We start from the raw sequence: 17738 nt of genomic DNA on the forward strand, positions 1-17738 counted from the left end.
AAGAGTTTTTTAAGCATAGAATATGTAACTCTTTATATAGTCAACTATATTTGAAAAATTACGTAAAAGAATATGTGAAGAGGCATAATCATCCAAGCTCATAGAGATTAAAAAAATAAAAAATAAAGGAATAAGTATGATCAAATATTTACAACATATTAGATCAAAGACTCGAGTTAAAAAGTATTTTAAAAAATAAATTGTTGGTTTAAAAGATGTTGTAAGTATGCATTATTGGACTGCATAGAGTACTAATACCATGCATTTATGCAAATGGATTATAAAACATTATAATAATTAAATAGGTTGAGATCCTTGAAAAACAAACGTCATATTCAAAAAGAGATTTTTTTATTTTTTATTTTTAAAGAATTATGCCTTTTCGAAATATGAAAATAGTCTAGTAAAATAACTCTTCGTTCAAGTAATGTCTTTGGATAGGATCATAAGGTTTTACAAGAGTTTTTTAAGCATAGAATATGTAACTCTTTATATAGTCAACTATATTTGAAAAATTACGTAAAAGAATATGTGAAGAGGCATAATCATCCAAGCTCATAGAGATTAAAAAAATAAAAAATAAAGGAATAAGTATGATCAAATATTTACAACATATTAGATCAAAGACTCGAGTTAAAAAGTATTTTAAAAAATAAATTGTTGGTTTAAAAGATGTTGTAAGTATGCATTATTGGACTGCATAGAGTACTAATACCATGCATTTATGCAAATGGATTATAAAACATTATAATAATTAAATAGGTTGAGATCCTTGAAAAACAAACGTCATATTCAAAAAGAGATTTTTTTATTTTTTATTTTTAAAGAATTATGCCTTTTCGAAATATGAAAATAGTCTAGTAAAATAACTCTTCGTTCAAGTAATGTCTTTGGATAGGATCATAAGGTTTTACAAGAGTTTTTTAAGCATAGAATATGTAACTCTTTATATAGTCAACTATATTTGAAAAATTACGTAAAAGAATATGTGAAGAGGCATAATCATCCAAGCTCATAGAGATTAAAAAAATAAAAAATAAAGGAATAAGTATGATCAAATATTTACAACATATTAGATCAAAGACTCGAGTTAAAAAGTATTTTAAAAAATAAATTGTTGGTTTAAAAGATGTTGTAAGTATGCATTATTGGACTGTATAGAGTACTAATACCATGCATTTATGCAAATGGATTATAAAACATTATAACAATTAAATAGGTTGAGATCCTTGAAAAACAAACGTCATATTCAAAAAGAGATTTTTTTATTTTTTATTTTTAAAGAATTATGCCTTTTCGAAATATGAAAATAGTCTAGTAAAATAACTCTTTGTTCAAGTAATGTCTTTGGATAGGATCATAAGGTTTTACAAGAGTTTTTTAAGCATAGAATATGTAACTCTTTATATAGTCAACTATATTTGAAAAATTACGTAAAAGAATATGTGAAGAGGCATAATCATCCAAGCTCATAGAGATTAAAAAAATAAAAAATAAAGGAATAAGTATGATCAAATATTTACAACATATTAGATCAAAGACTCGAGTTAAAAAGTATTTTAAAAAATAAATTGTTGGTTTAAAAGACGTGGTAAGTATGCATTATTGGACTGCATAGAGTAATGATACCATACATTTATGTAAATGGATTATAAAACATTATAACAATTAAATAGGTTGAGATCCTTGAAAAAAAAGAGTCATATTCAAAAAGAGTTTTTCTTTCTTCTTCTTCTTCTTCTTCTTCTTCTTCTTTTTTTTTTTTTTTTTTTTTTTTTTTTTTTTTTTTTTTTTTTTTTTTTAAGAATCATGCATTTTTCAAAATATGAAAATAGTCTAGTAAAATAACTCTTGGTTCAAGTAATGTCTTTGGCTAGGATCATAAGGTTTTACAAGAGTTTCTTAAGCATAGAATATGTAACTCTTTATATAGTCAACTATATTTGAAAAATTACGTAAAAGAATATGTGAAGAGGCATAATCATCCAAGCTCATAGAGATTAAAAAATAAAAAATAAAAGAACAAGTATGATTAAATATTTACAACATATTAATCTAATATGCACAACATATTATATCAAAGACTCGAGTTAAAAAGTAATTTAAAAAAGAAATTGTTGGTTTAAAAGATGTGGTAAGTATGCATTATTGGAGTACATAGAGTAATTATACCATGCATTTATGCAAATGGATTATAAATGGCGAATGTTTCAAATTGGAGTTACTTGTAAAAATGTCGCATCTATAATAAATGAGAACTAATAAAAGAACAAACAAATGAATAAATAAAATTGTGAAGAGACATTTGGAAAGGATGAAGGCTGGTTGTTAGTGGACTGGGAGCGAAAGAGAGAGGGGCACGGTCATTAGCATTCACTTAGAGTATTATGAGGATAACCAACTCCATCATTACCGACATAAGTTTTATCATACATTTACTAGACATCATATTCCCCACTTTAGAAATTCTCTTAATAAGACGTCAATATTGAAGATATTTATTGAGATTAAATCATTGAAAAGTTAGAACTATTAAATAGGTTGAGATTGTTGAAAACAAAATATTTCCAATCCGAAAAGAGTTCTTTTTTAAAAAAAAAATAAAAAAAAATAAATAATGAATTGTTGCTTGTTGAAATGTGAAAATATTTTAGTAAAATAACTCATGGTTCAAGTAATGTTTTTGGCCAGGAGCATAAGATTTTACAAGAGATTTTCACACAATTAATATGAGACTCTTTCCCCATATGATAACTCATGGGCTTGCTTGATGGTTGTCATGACCTTAACAAAAGCTTGATCTTATCGTGGCTGTTGAGCTAGTGTAGAGGCTTTTACCCTTTTGGCATTTATCCAACAGAATAGTTGGTTCTCTACTTCTTTGTCTATTGGAGTGGCCTTAGAAGGTTATCATGTGACCTCTTTTAATGCTAGTGAGACTTTATTTCATAGCCCTTAGCCTTCACGCTTTTTCAGAGTGGCTTATGAAGAGACATTTGGAACGGATGAAGGCTGGTTGGTGGTGGAGTGGGTGTGGGTGTGGAAGAGAAAAGGGCAAGGTCATTAGCATGCATTTCAAGTATTATGAAGATAGTCAGCTCCATCATCAACAACATTAGTTATGCTAAACGTAAGGCCCACCTAACGGCCATATCCTTATTGTATCCCCCAAAATTGATGTGACTTTTAAAATCATTATTTGATAAAAAAAATCAATAGTGATCTATTACAAATTCAATGGTGAATTTAAAAGCTGCTTCAGTTTTTGAGGTATACAAGAGGGACATGGGTCATACGTTTAGCATGACTCCACCAACATAAGTTTTATCATACTTTTACTAGACATCATATTTCTCAAACTTTAGAAATTCTATTATTAGGACATCAATACAAAAGCTATTTATTGAGATTAAATACTTGAAACGTTATAAATTCTATCTAAACAAGTTGTATCTACTATCACATGCTTAATAAAAAGAGAATTTAATTCAGAATCATGTGAATTAGAAGTATTCAAATTATCAATAATAAGGCCAGGCTTGTTAGAATTATCTGTATGAATACAAAGCATGCTTTTTAAGAGAGCTTTGATTCTTTTAATTTGATCAATAGTTTTAAACAACATGGTATTCTCAGATATCAAAGAGTCAATCAAGGCATGTGATTCAGACAATTGAATGATTAAAGACTCTTTTTCTTACTTAACCTTTTTGAGCTATTTATTGAAATTTTTAGAATTTTTACTCAATTTAAGAAAATCCTCAAATAGCACATTATCAAAATTCTCTTTAGATAGTTGAGAAGAATTCATGATAAAAGAAGTCAACAAAAATATGGATTAGACTCAGGAGATTAATCCAAACATAAGTGTACCCACTCTGATACCAATTGAAAAATAATAGACTTCTAATTTAGTGTGTGTGTGATCAATTTGTAACAAAATATCTAAATGCAGAATTTAAAGAAGACATATATTTTGTTAACGAAGTGGAAACTCAATTAAGAGATAAACCACTCCCGGGCGGCCCAACCCAGTATATCCACTATTCAGAAGACAAAGCTAGTTACAAAGCAGTAACACTCACATACCCTTGATGCTGTGGTTGTATCTTGAACTCTGACACGTAACCCAACGTGAATACCTCCCACCCAGGTCTCCTACCTGAAGGGGTCTTCAATGGAATCCTTTAGCTTAGGGCTCCTCCCCAAGCTAGACTTCAAAGCTGATCAAATCACACATGAATCACCCTAAGAGAGCTAGCACATATCATAATCTCTGCCTAAACACCCTCTCTTAGTATAAAGGAATTCATTACTGAATTCTATAAATAATACAAGCCTAGAGACCTCTATTTTTAAGCTTTTGAAGATCTAATAAAACATTGATTCGGAGTTCTTTGGGTGGCTTCCAGACCTATACTGAGGGTGTCTAGACAGCAAGTAGCAACTGACTTCCATAACGCGCTTCACGCGTTTCCTTACTAAGCTTCAGTCTCGGCGTCTGGACGATGTCGCCCTAGCGTCCGAACGGTAGCAAGTTGTCTTCACCAAGTGTGTGTTAAGCTGTTCAGAATCTTCTCAAACTTTGAATAGCGTCCAGACGGTGTTGCCTAGAGTCTAGATGGTTGCTTGCTGTCTTCACCCTGTCTTCACCGACATGTCTGCTGAGCTGTTCAGAATCTTCTCAAATACTGAGGAGCGTCCGGATGCTTCACTGGGCTGTCTGGATGATCAACTGGGGATCCGATTTTTGCTGAGTTGTAAACTACGTAAAATCTTCTTGGAGTCTAGAAATTGCCTTCTTGATGCTTGTGACACTGATACTTGTCATATTAAGGCCTTTCCATAGTTGAGAATTAAACTTTGAATATTCTGGAAAACTCTGGATAAATATGGCATCCTTGTTTCAGCAGTACACTAACATGGCAGTGATTTTGTCAACATGATGTAGCCAATAAAACTAACACAATTCAAACCATTGAAGGTACTCATAAATCATATATCATCAGAACATATCATCGGTTCAAATTTAAACAATCATATCATGTTTGGAAGATCATTTTAGGAAAATCATTTCTTTTGCTTATTAAGTAGAATTGCTTACTAAAATGTAAAACATTAAAACATATAAAGCATTAAAAAAACATAGTATCTTTGCTCAGTAAGTATCATACTTACAAATACCCGCTTGACTTCTAAGAATGACTTCCACTCAAGCTTTGCAATGCCAAACTGCATTACGTAATACCCATAATAACCTATAGAAGTTATAAGGTTTACATTTACTACCCATTAACTATTTTATCCAACACATGGAGAAAATATAGGTTTCCAACACAAAACCCCCCAATCTACCAAGATTAACTATGACGACCCGTTTTTTATTTTTTTTATATAAAACGTAAAACGAGTCCTCACAGTGGCACGGCGATATGTCGCAAAGCCAACATATGGCACATGCCCCATAACATGTACCTGATAATCAGAGTATAACATATATCTATCTATGCAGCGGAACACATAAATCTGAATAGCAGAAATTACATCTTATACATCTATCATAAATTAATTACAACGAATAGCCATTTAACATCTATCTGTTTGAGTCTTATTAACACAATATTTACATAACAATAATGGCTTTACAAAGAATAAGTGATACAAACGTCACAAGCCATATACCAGACCTATAAAATAGTGGACAACCCGTGGTCCGACAATTACAACTGTCGCAGCGAGCTTCAGTCATAATATCCCAAGTACACTGCTACCAACCCATCAACTATACCGAAGTACCTGCAGCCAAAGGAACATCATCTACACGGTTGTGGTGGTATCCACATCCACATAGGTGAAAGAATGAGTTCACCACCTTAGTATAAAACATACTGTTAGTATTTTGGCCTCATTCTGTGTTTGGACAAAATCACTTATATGTAAGGATGCTGCAAACAGGGATTCCACTGTTCAGAGTAAAGTCAGAAGAATTTCAAAGTTCCCTGTCAGCCGTCCGGACGATGTGTCATCCCGCCCGGACGCCCATTTGTCTACTGCTCCATCCGTTCGGACGACGTGCTTATTCCGTCCAGACACTTCACTGTATCGAGAAGCTTCTGTGCCAGCTTACTCCGTCCGGACATTTTAGCAGCACGTCCGGACACCTATCAGTTCTCGAACGGTTCATTGATTCTTTCCAAGTTCCAAGAAAGGGAAGATCAATCAACCATCCGGACGATGTGGTATACCGTCCAGACGCGTATCTCTGTAAGGCAAGAATCGCAGTTCAAAATGAACCGTCCGGACATCTGACAGCTGTGGTCCAGACGCTGGTGCATCGTATATGGTAACTGACGATTCGACTTCAACCGTCCGGACGTCTCCCCCTTTTGGTCCGGACGCACGCACATCAGTTATGGAAATTGCGTGTTGAAGTTTAGCCGTCCGGACTCTCCTGCCCCTTGGTCCGGACGCGAGAAGCCTGTTATGGAAATTACTTGCAGCGGACGTGCGTCCGTCCGGACGATCGAGACATCCCGTTCGGACGATGTTCTAATACAGGAAAGATTTCTCCGCGAAAATTTTGGAAAATCCTGTCGCACAATTGTCGGTTCGGACGGTCATGGTCCACCGTCCGGACTGCTCACAGGCTTATTTTGCTTGACGCTCATTCTGACCCCCAGACTATAAATATGGGTCCTTGGGCACTTAGAGCTGCAAGAATTCGGTGTGAATTCCATTAGAGCTTAGAGACGTGTTATTTCCTCTAGAGCCGTTTTTCAAGTGTGTTGTGCTATAAATCGAAGTCTATCTTAGAGGTCGGCTCTAAGGTAAGGAGTTCCATTGAAGACCCCTTCAGGTAGGTGAACCTGGTTGGGAAGCGTTCGTGTTGGGTTACACGTCAGAGATCAAGGTACGAACACTGCATCGGTACATGTGAGTGTTACTATCTTGTATCTAGCTTTGTCTTCTGAATAGTGGAATTCCTGGGTTTGGCTGCCCCGGAGTGGTTTTTCTCTTAACTGAGTTTCCACTTCGTCAACAAAAATCTCTGTGCCATTTACTTTCCGCTGTGCTTTAATTTTTGTTGACACTTATGCACACACTTTGTTTTTAGAAGTCAATTCAATTTTTCAATTGGTATCAGAGCTTGGTACACTCCGAGAAGATTAATTTCTTGAGTGTTTTTTTTTTTATTTGACTTCTGTCTTTATTATGTCTCAAACTCTTAATTTTGTTCCTACCTTTGATGGCTCGAACTATGGCTATTGGAAGGCACGTATACATTTCTTTTTGAAATCTATTGACTGTTGGGGTATTGTTGAGACTGGTTGGACTAAACCAGAGGATACAACGCTTGAACTAGTCACTGAAAATAACGCTCGTCTTTCAAATGACAAAGCCCTCCATGCTCTATGCCAAGCACTTTCTCCATCTGAATTCGCCAAAATTTCAAATTACGAATCAGCCAAAGCAGCATGGCAAATTTTGGAAACAACATATGAAGGCACAAAACTTGTAAAATCTGCCAAACTTCAGATGTTGATTTCAAAATTTGAAGAAATTAAGATGTTAGAGGAAGAGACATTTGGAGAGTTTTACTCCAAAATAAGTGACCTAAGGAACTCCATGGTGAGTCTTGGGAAACCTATCTCGGATGTAAAACTCATCCGAAAAATTCTCAGATCTTTGCTCGAGTGTTTCAGGATTAAGGTAACGACTATTGAGGAAAGCAAGGATCTTGAAGAAATGAAGATTGAAGAGTTGGTTGGATCTCTTTAAACATACGAGCTGTCTCTGCCCCCGGCCAAGAAATTAAAGACCATTTCTCTTAAGGCTTCCAAGAAGAGGGTAGAAGCCTCCTCTGAAGAAGAATCTGAGGATGAAGAAAAGGTTGTGGCAATGCTTGCCAAAAATTTCAGAAGACTAATGAAAGATGATCGGTTCAAGAAAAAGTTTTCTGAAAAAGCCAAGAAACCCCTCAGAGAAGCTGAACCAGAGGATGAGAAAGATCCCAGAGGACCCCCGATGTTTTGAATGCTCAGGCTATGGGCATATCCGGGCCGATTGCGGGAATCTCAAGAAGGGCAAGGGGAAGGCTTACAATGTGACTCTCAGTGATGAGTCCGAAGAAGATGCTTCAGATTCTGACAAATTTATGGCTTTTGTGGCTCCTTATGTTGAAGAAGAAGACTCATATTATTCGGAGCATAGTGAGAATGAGGTAGAGCTCAAGGAAGCATACAAAACTCTCTACAAAGAGTTTGAGAAGCTGAGGGAAGGCCGAAAGCAGCAAGTTAATGATCTGAACAGTCTGCATACTGAGAAGAGCTCACTGCTGCTCAAGATACAGGAGCTCAAGGAAAAGCTACTTGAGACATAGCTCCAGCTAGAGAAAGTCACTGATGAGAAGTTGACTCGTATGCTGTCCATCCAGAAGAGCCCACATGACAAGACTGGTCTCAGGTACGTAGCTTCCTCTTCTGATATTCCTTCTTCCTCGAAGACTGTGTTTGTGCCTCCTACAGTCATAGAGCTTTCTCCAATTATTGAAGATAAACAGAAGGAAAAGGTCAATGATGATGTTCCAGGCACTCAGCAGCCTCATTCCATCAGAAGGCCTCCTATTTGCCATCACTGCGGTCTCAATGGGCATGTACGGCCTCAGTGCTCCCTCTTGAAAGCACAAAAGGCCAAAGCCAAGAAAGAAGTGCCTAGACAAGCTCATTATGGCACTGTACCTGCAGTTCGGCATCAGGCACCATGGGGACAAGCACCAAGACATCAGTTCCAAGCCTCTTGGTCTCATGCTCCTCAGCATCAGCGGCCTCAACAGCGGTTTGTACCAGCCAATCAGAGTGGCACTTACAAGAGCAAACACAGGCATTTGAGAAGGCCTCAAGAGCAATACATCGGTGAGCCTCCTGTTTGGATGCAAAACATGATGGAGTGGATGATGCAGTCTTGTCAGCCACCACCCACTAGAAGGCAGACTTGGGCTGAGAAGGACAGTTACCCCAGGAGGGGGAATAGACGCACCTAGCGGATTCAGGCGTTCATGCCTAGGATTTGGTTCCTAATCCTAAGGCATCAGGTTTGATTGCTAGCATATTTTCCTTGTCATATTTATGTGCTAGCTATCTAGGAACTAGTTGGTTGTGCCCCCTTGTTTTTTTTAAAACTTTGCAGGTATTTTTGGGGAAGACAGAAAAAGCAGGTCGAGCGACTGTTTTTCTGTAATGGCATCTTTGAGCACACACAGGTTTGATTGTACCTTAGCATATGATGTCTTTTTCCATATTGCTTGTTGTGTTGGTTTATTTCTTTTAATTAATAAATAAACAAATAAATAAAAAATTTGGGGAGAATTTGCAGGATATTATTTCTCTTGGCTTATTAGATATTGCATGCATTCTTGCCTAATATCTCAATTCGGTATGCATTGATTAAATACGCTTAGATATAATTGAGAGTTTTGACTATGCTAGCCAAGTGTTTTTCCTGTTTATGCAAAAAGTAGGATAGCTTCTTTCCTCATGCGATGAAAAAGTGCACTATCCCGGGCTCCCCTAAAGGTACATCTTTCCTTCTCTGACTCTTTGCTTTTGGAAATTTTGGATAAGAGAAGAAGTCCTTGATTAGATGGCCAAATTGACCACAGGCTAGTTGAACCTAGCATCTATAAATTCTGGCACTCCCTTCAGTTTGCAGTACCATAAGATTCGAGCAGTAATTCATAAAAAGTTATGTGCTTTAAATTTTGTTTAATCACTGCTTATGTGCTTAAATTTACCTTGCCCTCTATGAGCAAGTAAAAAATTATATGTGCTGTATCTTAGGGGGAGTGTATCAGATGAGGGTGTCTAGGCCCTATCAAGCTATAAGGTTTGACTTTTGGCTAATCTGTCTTGGATTTTCTCTCATGAAAATTTAGTTGCATTTTGTCATGTCTTGGATAGTCTTACCTTGTGGGAAAAGAGTCTCCACACACACACACGCATTGCTTGAGTTGAGTTGCCTATTTAATTTTTGTATGATCAAGAAAAATTATGTGTGCTAATTGAAATCTCAACTTCCTTTTATATCTCTGTGTATTTCTGAGATGCTCTCTGATTGTGTTATCAGTTGATTATGCATGCGTATTCTGACACTGACTTGAGAAAATTTAATCTCTGTAAATTCTTCTCAGTTTTTCTGGTGTTTCAGTGTGGAGCGTCTGGACGGTCTACATTGACGTCCGGACGGACTGGTGGTCCGGACGGTTTTCCCTTGGAGTCCGGACGGAGATGGAGCCCACATGTCCGGACAGGACCTGACGGAGTTTGGACGCGCGCTGTCATCATCGTCCGAACGGTTTCTTTATATTGTCCGGACGCGCGCGACCTTTCTGCTCCTTTCCGAGGCAGCGAGTGTCCGGACGGGGACCCCACAGCGGCTATAAAATGACCAGATCGCCGAATTCTCTTCATACCCCACAAAATCAGATTTTTTGGCTGTTTGTGAGTAAGGTTGGCTTTAAGTTTTTGGCATTTTGCATATATCTCTCATATTTCAGGTATTTTTCTAGTCTTTTTCTCTTCAATTTTCTTTAAAGCTGTTAGAATGTCATTTATTTTTGGAATATGAGATGCATATATCTGCCATGCTGAAATTTCTTGGACTTAGTTGATATTTTTTTTTTGAAGTCCTTTTACTACTGTTATTCTGCCAAATTTGTGTTATCCTAACAAGAATATTTTTTTTGGAATATTTTTCTTTGGAAATTCTTGTTGGATCATGTGCAGAATTATGTCTGCCGGCAGTCCACCCCGCAGGGTCCGTCAGAGACTTGTGGAAGATAGGGCTGCAATCCAGGCCAAAATTATGGACCGCTTCGTCATTGCTGAGCGGAACGTGCTTCGGGCTGATATCATGGTGCCACCACTGGACAACATACTTGACATCATTTAGACGTACAACTGGGGATATCTCCACAGCTGTGCTTGTGTGGTGTACACCAGATTGGTCAAGCTGTTCTACGCCAACCTGGAGGTGGTGCAGGATGATGATCATGGAGTAGTACTTCAGTCCTCCATTGCAGGCCATCTCATCACTGTTGATCCTCAGGCCATCAGTCACATCATCCGAGTCCCAGTGCTTAAGATTTCAGCCAGCCCCTACAATGAGGTGGTGCTTCCTCCATCCTTGGATGATCTCAGGGAATTCTTCCGTGCCATTCCCCAAGGTGAGGAGCGCTCTACTGCCATCAGGATTGGTGCCTTGTCATCCTCCCACCGCATGTTGGCCAAGATCGTTCAGCAGAATATTTGGCTGGTTGCTCGGCGCAGTGATCTGATCCTGAAACGGGCCCAGTTTGTCTATGCTATCCACCTCTGGTTGCCTTTCTGCCTATGCAAGCACATTTTGGGGGTTATATTAGAAGCTCGTGATGAGAGCACTGCTGGTCTTCCTTTTGGCTGCCTCCTTACTCAGATTATTCTTCAGTCAAGCATTAATGTCAATGGCGAACCGAAGATGAAAATCCAGCAGCCCATCAGCAAGCAGACTTTGGTGAAGTCTAATGCGCAACTGCGGAGAGATGACGCCGATGATGAGGCGCATCCACCTGCTGCTATGCTAGTCAGTTTTCTAGATATGGCTTCATCCTCACATACTGTACCGCCATCTGAGCCAGAGGTCAATTATGCTCAGATTATGAAGGCTCTAGCTGCACTTCAGGGAGGGATGAGCAGCTTGCAGGTGTCTATGTCCTCCATGCAGCAGTCTATGAGTTCCATGCAGCTTGCTGTGCACTCCATTGACAGGCGCGTGGAGCAGAACCAGCTGGACCTTCAGGAGTGCCTGAAGCATCATCACCCTAGCAGCAGTGATGATGAGGATGGTGCAGATGGGATTTTACCCATGACTGAGGATGTTTGATTCCCTCTTATGTTTTTTTTTTTTTTTTTTTTTTTTTTTTTTTTTTTTGTAGTCTTTTTGTTATTTTTGAGACAATTTATGTTTGTGGTTAAAACTTTTTGGATATATATTACTCTGTTTCCCGGGTCCTTCTGAGACCGTTAGGGGGAGTAATTTTTATGACAGTTAGTTTTTATTACTCTGTTTACCCTTTGTCCCTTTGTGACAAAAAGGGGAAGTAATTTTTATTTTTTGGACCGGGAATGTATTTCCAAACTGGTCAAGTGATTTTTGTCCCAGAATGGCCAAAGGGGGAGTTTGTTAGTATTTTGGCCTCATTATGTTTGGTCAAAATCATTTATATGTAAGGATGCTGCAAACAGGGATTCCACTGTTCAGAGTAAAGTCAGAAGAATTTCAAAGTTCCCTGTCAGCCGTCTGGATGATGTGTCATCCCGTCCGGACGCCCATCTGTCTACTGCTCCATCTGTCCAGACGATGTGTCATCCCGTCCGGACGCCAGACAGTCCAGCATCATCTGTCCGGACAACGTGCTTATTCCGTCCGGACACTTCATTGTATCTAGAAGCTTCTGTGCCAGCTTGCTCCGTCCGGACGTTTCAGCAGCACGTCAGGACGCCTATCAGTTCTCGAACTGTTCACTGATTTTTTCCAAGTTCCAAGAAAGGGAAGATCAATCAACCGTCCGGATGATGTGGTATACCGTCCGGACGCGTATCTCTGTAAGGCAAGAATCGCAGTTCAAAATGAACCGTCCGGACATCTGACAGCTGTGGTCCGGACGCTGGTGCATCTTATATGGTAACTGACGATTCGACTTCAACCGTCCGGACGTCTCCCCCTTATGGTCCGGACGCACGCACATTAGTTATGGAAATTGCGTGTTGAAGTTTAGCCGTCCGGACTCTCCTGCCCCTTGGTCTGGACGTGCGAAGCCTGTTATGAAAATTACTTGTAGCGGACGTGCGTCTGTCCGGACGATCGAACCATCACGTCCGGACGATGTTCTAATACAGGAAAGATTTCTCTGCAAAAATTTCGGAAAATCCTGTCGCACAGTTGTCTGTCCGGACGGTCATGGTCCACCGTTCGGACGGCTCACAGGCTTATTTTGCCTGACGCTCATTCTGACCCCCAGACTATAAATAGGGGTCCTTGGGCACTTAGAGTTGCAAGAATTCAGTGTGAATTCCATTAGAGCTTAGAGACGTGTTATTTCCTCTAGAGCCGTTTTTCAGGTGTGCTGTGCTATAAATCGAAGTCTATCTTAGAGGTCGACTCTAAGGTAAGGAGTTCCATTGAAGACCCCTTCAGGTAGGTGAACCTGGTTGGGAAGCGTTCGTGTTGGGTTACACGTCAAAGATCAAGGTACGACCACTGCATCGGTACATGTGAGTGCTACTATCTTGTATCTAGCTTTGTCTTCTGAATAGTGGAATTCCTAGGTTTGGCGGCCCCGAAGTGGTTTTTCTCTTAACTGAGTTTCCACTTCGTCAACAAAAATCTCTGTGTCATTTACTTTCCGCTGTGCTTTAATTTTTGTTGACACTTATGCACACACTTTTTTTTTTAGAAGTCAATTCAATTTTTCACATACTAAGACCTCAGTGGTATAAGACTAACTGAGTTTTCACAAAGAACCAACCTTTATTTTATTTCTAGTCGTGTGGGCACTATATCAGCTACAATTTACCAATAGCTAATACAGCAAACACCGACTATCCAGAAAACATTTAAAATATACTATATAGCTGTGAACATATGTAGAAATTCCAGTCATCCCTCATTGGAAGTTTCTACATATAGACCACTCTATAATAATACTTTTCATCAGTCGCGCGGACATACGTGCACACGATCACTCCATCACAGATATCACGTATACACATAGGTCTTAAGTAAGGAACATGGCATCTTACTCTTCCGTACTAGGATAACATCCTTCAACAAAACACTCGCAACACCATCTCTAATCGTATTTCAGCTTCGTGCCTTGAACGTCAGTAGATCATGAGAGCACTAGAGTTAAACTCAATCATGCTAACACGTCTTTCCTGAAGAACAAGAACAGTCAACCTTCTTACTCATAGACATGCCATTACTGGCACCTGGGTAGTCATGTATCCATGTACTTTCAAGTTCAATGTATGATCTTAACACATGCGACCATCTGATAGAAATATACATAAGCGCTTTTCATTTAAGACACTTATGCATATCAACACGTCTAGTAAAAGCTACTCATAACATAAAAACATCACTCATAAAACAATGCTATACATGATATGCATGAACTGGGGCTAATAATGCTGCTGATACTATTATGCTGCTAATACTGATATGCTGCTGATACTATTATGCTGCTGATACTGATATGCTGTTGATACTGATATGCTGCTGATGCTGTTATGCTGCTAATACTGCTGGTATGTATGCTCTATACTATATCCTCTAAGTTCTGTGCTTGACCAGTATATATTTCACTACTGTATCATGCTGAAATCATGCAGTTGCTAAATCACGTCCTCTTAAAACTAAACAAATCCAACATTTTATCTAACACTTTGAAATCATTCAAAACATAGTTTCTTCATAAAACCTAAACAGTTTCAACATGACATGTTCTCAAACAATTTGTATAGTTTAAATCCCAATCGCAGAACATACTCAAACACTTTAAATGTATTAACACCTTTCACTCATGCATCAATTCTTAAACATCATTGATATAATTTGAATATAATCGAAACTAATCAAATCATCTCAAAACATACATTTCATCATATGGTTGGTTCGGTTTCATAAACAATATATATATATATTTTTATCAATCCAATACATATAAAAATATATGATTTCTCAGTGAGTGGAATACGCACCTTGGCTGCATTGGACTCTTGACTCGAATACTCCCCATGTTCTCATTACTTGAACTCTACATTAGAGAACAGGTCTACGTCTCCAATCACGACACAAGCCTGCAAACATTGGTAGCATTAGACTATGCTATTGAACCTAAACTCTATGACACATAAACTACCCGCTTGCTCACACGTCGCGTCACTCGCTTCTAAAGCTATCTAGATATCTTAAGCTATTATTAGATTAGTCATTAGTTGTAGGTTTGTGTCTTATCTTATTTATCAACTAGAAGACGCATCTATTGTTTCATTAGCTTATTTGTTATTGTTGTGTCACATTATTGTTCCTAATCATTTTTATAGCTTGTTGCTTATTTACTAAGTTCACAATATATATATTTAACTCATATATATGCATATGTATATATACATATATACCTTCAACATTTAAACCTAATCCAATAATACACTAAAACACTTAGTGTACATGGATAGGTGAATTAGGTACTAAGTTGTCTTGTTATCATTATTAACTATTAAGTCTTATAGTTAGTTTATCCATTTAAGCTAACTAAGTATATTCGATCCCTATATATATACTTATTGACGTAAGATTATATTAGACCTCACAACTCTATCTTCTTTTAACCTTGACCACTACATTAATACTTTACTAGTTTCTAACCTTCCAAGTAGTTTAGATTATAAGACCCAGACACACTAGTGATCATTATCTTATTTCTCATTCTTACTTAGTACCAAGATGGGGACTTAATCAATAATTAGCAACTCATCCTCCTCTAAACATCCAAATGGATTATAATAAAGAATCTAACTTTAATCAATTCCACTTTATCTAACCTATACCCAAAATCCTCATATATGATCTCTTGATCAATCCAAGCTTCAAAGCATACTTACAACACTGAAATAACTCATAGTAGAGAACCTACTAAATTCCAATAAATCCTTTGCACTCTCTTTTGCATAGTACCATCAACCCATAACAAATCAACACAATTAAGCCACTTAGCATTTCAAACCTACAAGTTCACAACAAACCCCAAATCGGCCTATCCAAATTACTTCGAAACAGCCCCTACGATGCCACTCTTAAGCCCATCAAAACTACATTAATTAGCCCATCAAATCCATAAAACTAACTTCAAAATCACATACACTTACGTCTAACTAAAATAGTACATAGTCAACCAAAGAGCCACAAAATAGGGCATCACTAACACACAACTCAAATCAATTTCAAAATCATTTCTACCCAATATCAATACACTTATCACTACTGACTGAATCCATAGAACAAACCAACATCCAATTTCAAAGCTTAACAGCAGCAACCAGAAATCACCACCTCACAGTCCTCCAAATCAAGAACATCAATTATAATTAATATTAACCAAAACTCAAATCCACAACACTCAATTCAATACCCATAGCCACTGCCGACACACAATCATAGAGAACCCCCAAAATTATCAAACCCTAATTCAACAATCCACAAATTAATCCACAAAATTATAGGATTTATATACCTTGGGGATTTTACTCAAGAATCCACCAGAAATTGTCACTGTTTTCGTTGGAAAAGTCGCCGGAAAACACACATGGAGAACCGGGTCTCTTCTCGGGTTCAGCGGGTCACGGGTTCGGGTTGCTAGGGTTCTCTCTTTCGAGTCTCATGGATCGGCGGTTGCATCGGGTCTACGGGTCGTTGGCTCACCGGAGATCGCGTTGTCGGCGTTCTTTGGTCTCGTCGGCATCACCCACCGGAGGATCGGGCTCCATCTCCCTCAACTCTCCCGATCTCACTCTCAATCTCTCCCTCTGAAACTCTCTCTTCGATCTCTCTTCTCTTTGATCTCTCTCAATCTCTCATCTCTGTGTTCGGGTAGAACAGAGAAGAAGGAAGAAGAATAGAAGAAAAAGAAGAAAGAAGAAGAAGAAAGGAAGAAGAATTGGGGGGGGAGGGGGGGCTGCTGCTAGATTGAGGGAAGAAATATCTCCCCATTAATCCATAGCCACACACGTGGCTATGGATAAGGCCAAGCTTTGGTCTTATTTAACACTAGCCCCTATCCTTTCTAAATTGCACTATTACCCCATCTTATTTTATTCATTTCTCAAATAATTATTACTCAACCTCATTTAGCTAAATATCATTACAACTTAACCCTACAATTAATTACTCACTACATTAGGACCCATTAGTAGTATTTTATTATTTTATCTTAAACTCATTTTATTTTAGATAACATAAATATTATCACTTAAAACCTAATTATTAATCTTATCTTATTTAAAAATATAAATCATTAAATGCTAAATACCTAATTATTTTCTTGGTCTTTACATTAACAAAAGATAGGGTTTATGTTCATACCTTGATTAATGAAGGAATCCGAAGTTTCAGTCCACAAATGTTCAATTTGAAGCTTTATTCAAGCTTAGCACTCTCAAAAAAGTAGAAGCCCTAAAGAAATTTGATGAATCAAGCATCACATCTCGACATTTAGCTTAACTTATGAAAACCTTGAGTTTTGCGATTTTCCTTGAATGGATCAGTGAAAATGGAGTTCTACCATTGAGAATTGAATTCCCGGGGTTCGATTTGGCTTTAGAAGCCTCCTTGAACAAACACCCAAGGTTTGAGCTCAAAATGCATGCCAACCTTTGAGAGAAATCGTGAAGGGAGAGGGGGATATGAAAAAGAGCCAAAAATTGTGTTTTTAACCCAATTTTTTGCTTCAAAAACCTCGTGGATTTGAATGGGTTAATTCCATTTTCAAACATGCCTTTCAGAACACGTACATGGACTAGATGAAAGGTTTGGTTCAAACCTCGGAAGCGAACGGAACATTCTGCCCATGCTTGTTTGAAACACCATTCATACTCCCTATCGAATGACCCTTCTAGCCTTCTCCATTTGCTACCCTGTTCGGATGC

General features: G+C 37.9%; 1 long non-coding RNA gene across 2 annotated transcripts; it reads right to left on the reverse strand.

Moving 5' to 3' along the window:
* Positions 1-3946: 3946 nt before the first annotated feature.
* LOC133867438 (uncharacterized) lies at positions 3947-16676 on the reverse strand. Of its 2 annotated transcripts, none has more exons than XR_009900055.1 (3): positions 16328-16676; positions 14796-14894; positions 3947-4882 (listed from the first exon to the last, which is right to left on the reverse strand). It is a non-coding gene; the product is annotated as an uncharacterized LOC133867438 (long non-coding RNA). The 2 variants fall into 2 exon arrangements; XR_009900056.1 differs by having other exon boundaries at positions 3947-4917.
* Positions 16677-17738: the final 1062 nt, after the last annotated feature.

This window comes from Alnus glutinosa, chromosome 4, assembly GCF_958979055.1.
Source record: "Alnus glutinosa chromosome 4, dhAlnGlut1.1, whole genome shotgun sequence".
NCBI classification, from domain to species: domain Eukaryota; kingdom Viridiplantae; phylum Streptophyta; class Magnoliopsida; order Fagales; family Betulaceae; genus Alnus; species Alnus glutinosa.